Source organism: Bidens hawaiensis, unplaced genomic scaffold (assembly GCF_021521415.1).
Source record: "Bidens hawaiensis isolate Kalapana, Puna unplaced genomic scaffold, B.hawaiensis_p1.1 tig00012199_1, whole genome shotgun sequence".
Lineage (NCBI taxonomy): Eukaryota > Viridiplantae > Streptophyta > Magnoliopsida > Asterales > Asteraceae > Bidens > Bidens hawaiensis.
This window is the reverse complement of record NW_027491985.1, coordinates 648,937-657,713: the sequence shown is the minus strand read 5'-3', so window position 1 is coordinate 657,713 and position 8,777 is coordinate 648,937. Positions and strand designations below refer to the sequence as shown.

Genomic DNA, 8,777 nt, shown 5'->3' with positions numbered 1-8,777 from the left:
TTATGTTTCATATTTGACCCGTACATATTTTCAAATTCTAGGAAAAAAAGATTTTTAAAATTCGTCTTAAAAGACGCATTTTAGAGTCATTTGTTCTTGGGATACAAGATTCTTGTGTTTCCTTTCTTGTGCGTCTAGATTGTATAATTCTTCATCTTTTTCATACACACACACACACACACACACACACACACACACACACACACATATATATATAATTATCAAATCATCCGATCATCTTTTTAAATATGTCCGATCAAATCTTCAAATCATCCGATCAATTTATGAATGTCCCTCGAAAACGATTTATACCAGATTTGAAATCGGGCACCGACACAAAGTAAACAAGCCAACGATTCCACTAATTCAAACTCAGTGAGTCACCTACAAACATAACTTTTTTCCCTCTCCATTTGTTTAACAAATCCACCCCATTAAACCTGCATCCATCCATCATCATTTAATTAAAATTATAATAAACTTACTATGTTTAAAGTATTTCAAGAAGAGACATTAAATTTAAAATTAGTTGGACCGAATGATTAAAAAATCAACTTCTTGTTAACTTTGTTATCTTGGCTAAGTTTTTTTAGCTAAGGTTTGTGGCTATATATTTTATCTTTGGCTGATAAAAAAATATAAAAGAAATTATCAATTTTGAATATGTCATATTTTAATGCAACTATGTTTTCTTTCACACACCCATATATTTTTTACTAGTATCATACTTGAAAGTATTTAATGAATCAATGTTACTCAAATAGCAAATCTTGTATAAATCATTTTTGAGGGTCATTTATAAATTAATCATATGATTTAATGATTTGATCGTACATATTTAAAAAGATGATTGGATGATTTTATTTATATATATATATATATATATATATATATATGAAGAAGATGAAGAATTATACAATCTAGACACACAAGGAAGGAAACACAAGAATCTCGTCTCTTAAGAACAAATGACTCCAAAATGTGTCTCTTAAGACGAATTTTAAAAATCTCTTTTTCCTAAAATTTGAAAATATGAAGGGCTAGGTAGGAAACATAAAAATACAGTCTTGGAAGACTGTGTTTTTAGAAGGAAATTTTAGAAAAAATTTAAACTTTTCCTTCAATATTTCAATAATTTGGACTTTACCTTCAATATTTTTCCAAATTTGGTCCGCTCACTACCTTTCCTTAAATCTTTGGCATGCTCCCTCACAATAATTACCTTTTTCCCAATATGTCTCTCGAGTTCAATTTCTATAAACTTCTCAGAAAAAAAAGACTATTTTGAGACTTCTCTCTATAAAAAAGATTATTTTAGAAATTTTCCCATATTTTAAAGTCATAGGAATCAAGCTAACCACTTAACATTTATAATAAGTTTTACAATTCTTTTAAATTTTGAGTAACTAGTATATATATTAGATACATCAAATATAACTATCAAAAGTCATTGTTTAAATGGGATAGCGGATTTTAATAATCTAAACTTTGGCCTATCGGCCGATATTGATCTCAACTTAAGAAATTTCCGACATTAACCCTAACTTTCACTTTATTGGCCCACACTGAGCATTTTCTTAACGGGAACTAACCTTGTTAGTTTTAGAGTAAAATATATTATTTCTCAAAGTTGAGGGAGACAAATGAAAAATGTAATTTAACTTAAAAGCTCACCATCATGGCTGCCGCTGTCACCACCACCGCCGTCACTGTCGCCGCCACCACCAACACCGTTGCTGCTGACATTGCTACGACCGCCGCCACCGCCAACGTTGTCACCACCACCTCTGCCTGTTTGAATATTTATATAATTATTATTGCCGGCCAAAAGACCAAAGTTTGGATTATTAAAATCCAATATCCCTTTTTCAAACCCTCCCTTCATAAACAGGCGGTGGCGATGCCGGCGGCGGCGGGTGGCGATGTCGGCAGTGACGGTCACAGTGGTGGCGGCGGCGGTGGTGTCGGTGGCGGCAGTGGTTGTGGTGGCGGCGGCGGCCGTGGTGGTGAGTTTTTAAGTTAAATTCCATTTTTTATTTGTCTCTACTTAAGGAAATGACATATTTTGCTCTAAAACTAACCAGGCTAGTTTCCGTTAAGAAAATGCTCAGTGAAAACCAATATAGTGAAAGTTGGGATTAATGTAGGGAATTTCTTAAATTAGAATTAATATCGGTCAATTGACCAAAGTTTAAATTATTAAAATCTAATATCCCTTTAATTCCATTTACTTTTATACAGTTAAACATCAACTTTTGTTGGTAATTTTAGGCGCTGTTTGTTTTTTAAGACAAAAACTGTGTGCAATCTTATTTCATGTCTGCAACTGAAGATGTGGTATGAAGGTCTACAATCTGAAAATATAATACTGTTTATTTTATAAACTGGATATCGTCTGCATAAGCTGAAAATTAGTTACCTAACATACATATCACAGTAGATAGAAGTCATTTAACGTTTGTAGGCGGCTAAAAATAATTTGTGGTGGTGTACGACCTGTGGAAGTGGATGGTGGTGGACAATGGTGGTAGGCGGTGAACGGTGGTAGTGGTGGTGGACGGTGGTAGTGGTGGCGGACGGTGGTGGTGGCGGACAGGGGGTGGTGGGCGGTGGGTGGTGGGCGGTGGGTGGTGGTAGTGGACGATGGTTGTGGTCGACGGTGGGTGGTGGTGGTGATGGACGGTGGTGGTGGTGGGTGGTGGTGGTGTTGGTGGCGGACTGGGTGGTGGTGGCAGACGATGGGTGGTGGTAGTGAACGGTGGTTGTGGCCAAGGGTGGGTGGTGGTGGTGATGGATGGTGGTGGTGACGGACGGTGGTGGTGAGTGGTGGTAGTTGAAGGTGGTTGTGGCCAACAGTGGGTGGTGGTGGTGGCGCACGATGGGTGGTGGTAGTGTTGGATATTGGGTGCTGGTAGGATGTTCAGAAGTGTGAATAAGTGTGAGAAGTTGAATAATAGCTTGTTTTTTAAAACCTTAAAAGCAATTTTCAGATCTTTTTTTTAAACAAACAGTCTTCAGAAGCTTATATCTGTGCGCCCACAAACGTAAGCATCTTGCAGATGTTTTAATTAAAAACAAACAGCACCTTAATGTTATCAACATGATTTTGATGTTATTGGATTAACTTGGTGACCTCTTAAATATCATTAGTTATAAACGAGTTTATGAGATGCATTAGTGCAGGATCATTTAATAATAATTAGTTTTTTTTACACGGCGCGTTGCACCGGACAATTGTTAAAAACCCGAGCGTTACGATGGTGAATCGACACAAATTAACATCGTTGGTAAAATTTGAGCATTAAAACCCAAAAAATTAATGAGTCAAATTAACATATAAAAAGAACAAAATTATTTAAAACGATGTTTAATAGGTCGGCAAACCCAGGCGGTGGTAAAATCCAAGCGTTATCGGTCCTAGGCATTGAGGCAGTAACTTGACACGAATTCGGTCGGTTTCAATTACATTTGTAACTAAAAAGGAGCTAAAAATGGAAAAAAAATATTAACAAATTGAGGTGGACCAGTGGCCAATTGGAGGGGGGGGGGGTGTTTGCCGGTAAACTTGTGTGTTGGTAAAACCTTAGCATTGTTTGTCACACTCATTGAGGTGGCAAGTCTATGTGAATTCGGTCAATTTTCGTCATGTTCGTTTGGTACCAAAAGTAAAAAAAAAAATTGACTTTAATTTGGTCGGCTTCCAACTTTCCATTATGTTTGTTATGCTATCTGAACTAAATAAAAAAAATCACGGATTAATGTGATGCCATCAAGTGGCCCAATAGGGCAGTTGCACCCCAATTGTGGACGCCTTGGGGGAGGGGGGACGCCAGTCGGTAAATTTGTGTGTTGTTAAAACCCGAGCGTTGTCGATCACGGACGTTGAGGTGGTGCGTCTAGGCAAATTCGGTTGGTTTCCTTATGGTGTCGGAACTAAAAAAATGGCGTTTCCTTGGTTTCCATTACGTTAGTAATGGTAACTCAACTAAATAAAACAAATAAAAAAATAATAACAAAATTCAATGATTAATAAGGTGCTGTCAAACGCCACTTGCGAGGACACCAATTCGGTTGGTTTCGGCTACATTTGTTACTGTATCTGAGCTAAGAAAAGGATAAAATATAAAAATAAAGTGGACTAATAGGGTGACGTCGGTTGGTAAACTCGGGCAAAGGTAAAATCGAGCATTGTTAGTCCCGGGCGCTGAGTGGACCAATGGAGTGGCGTTGGTCGGTAAACCGAGGCGTTGGTAAAACCCGAACGTTGTTGGTCTCGGGTGTTAAGACGATGAGTCTATTCGAATACGGTCGGTTTCCGTCACGTTCGTTACGATATCGGAATTAAAACAAACAAACAAAACATAATTGATGTTCAGTTGGCATCCGTTATGTTCGTTACGATACAAAAAACGAAAAAAAAAAAACAAAAATAGAAAGACAAGTTAGGTGCCGCCAGGTGGACCAATGACGGCTTAGCGGCACCGAACTCCTTGTTTATATATGTGTATCCAACAACTTATTGAACATAACATTATAAGATTTGGATTACCCTTTTGAACGAGGAAATGCATATAAGTTGAGCCCTTTATCCATGTGAAGGGTGAACATGGTTCTGTATGTAGCTTCCTTACTCTCATCCACCAGTTTAAACTTGAAAAAGAACACAAGAAAAGCTGTCAATATTTTCGTCTGTCTATATGCAAATTCCTTCCCTAAACATATCCTTGGTCCACCCTGCATTTAAACTTACTTATTAATATCAACAATCACTCGAAAAATTATCAATCTTAGTTACCTGAAATGCAGTAAACTTGAATGGACTTTCGGGCTGAAAGACACCATCATGAAGCCATCTTTCAGGTCGGAATTCCTCTGCATCTTCTCCCCAAATGTATGACAATCGTCCCATTGAATACGCCATGTAACTTATACCATCTCCTTTCTTTATTTTGAAACCATCTGGTAACACGTCATCTTTCTCTGAATGTTTTCCGTCCTAAATAACCCGAAAGTCGTTAAGCGTTATTAGAGGTGACAATTTTGGTCAATAAACTTAGAAACAAGTCTATTTTGGTTTGTTCTGTGTTATCAAAAAAAAAAATTGCTAGAAAGGAACTTAAGTGGAGAATTGATAATCAGAAAAACTTTAACTTGTAGCCCAAGCCCCAAGCCTCTTATGGCCAACTTCGGCAATTAACACAACAGGAACATGCAAAACAAACTAAAAGCCATTCACATTCTATTTTTAATGCGTACAGCTTTCTAAATCCCTTTATTAAAAGGGTAAAGTACCAAAATGGCCATCTTGGCCAATAAGTTTGACAAAATAGCTTTTCACTTTTAAAAATTTGTGATCAACCGGTGTTTGACAAGTTTCCCTTTGCGCATCAGATTTCAATCTTGGCGCATCAGATTTCCATTGACATAACAAATCCATTCTCCTATGCCAGAAGGAAACCTATTGCATCGGCACAGCAGGATGTGCCAAGTGGAAGCTTTTGGTTCGCTGAACACAAGTTCTTAACTAAAAACAAGAAAAGTCAAAAAATTTCAAAGTTCTTTATTAATTTTATGGATCAAAATGACCAATTTGGTGATTTCTCTTATTAAAGTTCATATTATAATTGCAATTGTATTGTGTTTTTATTCAATCATTTTTAAAATATAAGAAAAATGGACAAAAGGTGTTTTGACCTGTTACTAAAATAACCCATTTCAATCAAACCATGTTTTGACATGTTATGCAACCAGTTATACAGATAAATATTATTACCAAAGGAACAGGAGGATAGAGTCTGAGAGTCTCCGTTAAAGCCGAGTGAAGATAATGCATCTTCTCAAGGGCAGATTCGGTTAATTTGAGGGAAAATTCATTGATAGAATCTATATACTCAGCTTCAGTGGCTTCTTTCACTTCTAATGCAACTTTTTCTTGAATTTGTTTGTGTTTACAAAGCATGTAAAAGAATCAAGTGAGTGTGTTTGCTGACGTGTCCTTCCCAGCAATTATGAAACTGAGTTATATATCCCTCAAGTATTTGTCACTCAAATTCACAGGATCCTTCTTACTTTCAATCAGAAATCTTGGTAATATATCTTCTTTATCTATCTATTTTCATAAAAAATAAAACTTGTCATGGAATTTTAAATGTATTGAGAATCAGAAAATAATCTTTAATGAGTTAATTACTCAGATGGTTCCTATAATTTGCCAAATTGTAAATTTGGCTCTTAAGTTTGAAAACTCACGCATATGCTCTCCACTGTTTCTAAGTGGGTGTTTGGGTGAGCTTTTAAAATTTGCTTATTTGTTTGTTTGCTTGTCGAAAAGCAAAATGTGTTTTGCAAAGCTCCTCCAAAAGCTTCAAATTGGAGCTTTTCAAAAGTTGCTTTTGCTTTTCAAAAAGCAAATAAGCAAAAAAGCAATTTTAAAAGCTCACCCAAACACCCCCTAAATAGTAACATGGATGGTCCTTGAAATGGATAGCTTTTCCGGTAAGTGCATATGAAATGACTAAAATACCTTTAATGATAAAAAATAAAAAAATAATAATAAAATTATAAAACTTGAATGACCATCCATGTTACCCTTAAATCTTAATGAAATAACTAATGCCCGTCCATTCCAACTTTCCGAGGACTATCCACATTACATTTTAGAAACATACGCATAATTTTTCAAACATAAGAACCAAACTTGCAATTTGGGTAAACCGGAAGGAGCATCCAAGTAATTAACTCGTCGCTTTTTTTTATGAAACTCACATCATTTTTCGTGTTCTTCATCTGCTCCCGCTTGCGTTCTATCAATCCATACACAAAGTTATCAATCAACAATCAACAGAATGTTTTTCTTAAGAGCAGCTTCTGATCCAATGTTAAAATACCGTTTTACCCTCCATAACAGATCAACATACCCCCAGAAGATAATACAATTTGAATCATCAAAAGCTGTCATAAACTGATTGCTGACACCATCTGAACCTGATAAAGTATCAAGATCAAACCCCAATCCCACCTTGAATATGGAATCTAAAGTAGATTTCATCAAAAGATCCTGAAATTTTAATAAAAGAAAGCTATGATTTTGTTGCAGCTTCATATTTTTATTAGAGATTGCAATACCTGTAAAGAAATAATTTGATTATATTCTGCTGCTGATTCTGAAACCTTTTTCACCAGTTTAGCAGTGTTGGACCTGAATACATCAGTACTAAAATCTCTTAAAACTTTAGTTGAGAATTCAAAACTTGCAAGCTTCCGTTGGTGACGCCATATATCTCCATCTGCTGCAAAAATCCCGTTTCCAAAAAGATCTCTCATTATCATTTTGTGGAAATCACCCTGTGAATTCATTTGATGTTGAAAAAGTTGCAAAATATATAACAATCTAAATAATGATAACTGCAACAACAAATGTTGTAATATGCCCTCCTCAAGCTAGGTGTTCACAGAAACATGTAGCTTGGACCTCAAAACTGACCCACTCGTAAGCATCGGTTGGTTTTGAGGGACTGGATTAACCAACTGTTCAGTTCAGTTTCCTCGCGCCTGAAGCTGTGGAGCTACTTACCCGTGTTCAGCGGGTCATGCATAGTAATGTTATGACTCCAAGATCAGCAAATATAGTTTTTAAAAGATTGGGTTTTGCGATTCAAAAGGGGGTAGCGGCGCAGCTTGTTGCCCGCTTGCCTTCTGTTTCGATGTAATCCAATAAACAATTAATACGGCAATTATTGTTGAACTTCAATAACTAATTGCATCAATATGTGTTGATTTAACTATAAATACTAATATATTTATTATTCACTAAAGATATATTCATTGTATATATATACTAATATATTTATTATTTAAATGAATCTAACAAACTAAAACAAACTAAGGTGATCAGTAAGAGAATGACATTATTTTGGGCCAACTTAGTAAAAACCAAATCTAGTCAAGGGTAAGTGAACCACACCAACCGATTAGCATGAATATAAAAACAAATAAATAAATAACCAAGATCAGAAATACGTACCTTGGTGTAATTCTGGAAGTTGGACTTAAGAATGTGTTCCACATTAGTAGGATATACACTTCACTGTGTGTTGGTGTGATAAAACGGAAAGTGTGGTGCTTCTTGGCAATCAAGGCCATATAATCGAAAAGGTGATTGAAGTGTATGAGCATGGTCAACGTTGACGGGTGGCCGCTGATCATTTGACATCAATTCTTTCAAGTAAAATACACATGACTACAACCGCAAACAAAAGCACGAGTCCAATAAGTGTAACCATGAAGGGTGCTGAATAATAAAACCCTGTGACAAGAATGAAGATGGTGGAAATTAAGAGAGTGTTCATCTTACAAATCATAAGAAGCTGGTTGAGGAACAGATGATCATAATAATTGTGAGTGAGTATGGGTATTATAATATTTAGTAGTAGGTTAGATTTTTAGTAACCGACTTTGATAAAACAGAGTCATGATTAATTAATTATCCGCGGGCCGGTTAGTCATGTGAATATATATATATATATATATAATTTGTAAGTGATGGACAAATTAAGACGTTAGAATTAAGAGTTTTACAAGTTATGATGCATAAGTTACATGTTAAAGTAAGGATAAGTTTGTCTTTTTCACACATATCACCCACGTTCATTTGATTTATATAAAAACAATTACAAATATAGTATCTCAACTACTTAGATTTAGTAAATTTAAGAATTAATTACAAATTTAATCCCTCATGATTATCCATTTTTTACTCTACCTTTATTGTTTTTGGT

The 8,777-nt window shown here is 35.7% G+C and overlaps 1 pseudogene across 1 annotated transcript; it reads right to left on the bottom strand.

Moving 5' to 3' along the window:
• Positions 1-4,501: 4,501 nt before the first annotated feature.
• On the bottom strand, positions 4,502-8,353 carry LOC143540328 (cytochrome P450 704C1-like; annotated as a pseudogene). Its single transcript, XR_013136581.1, has 6 exons — positions 8,024-8,353; positions 7,126-7,344; positions 6,766-7,057; positions 5,774-6,109; positions 4,796-4,996; positions 4,502-4,734 (listed from the first exon to the last, which is right to left on the bottom strand). The product of XR_013136581.1 is annotated as a cytochrome P450 704C1-like (transcript).
• Positions 8,354-8,777: the final 424 nt, after the last annotated feature.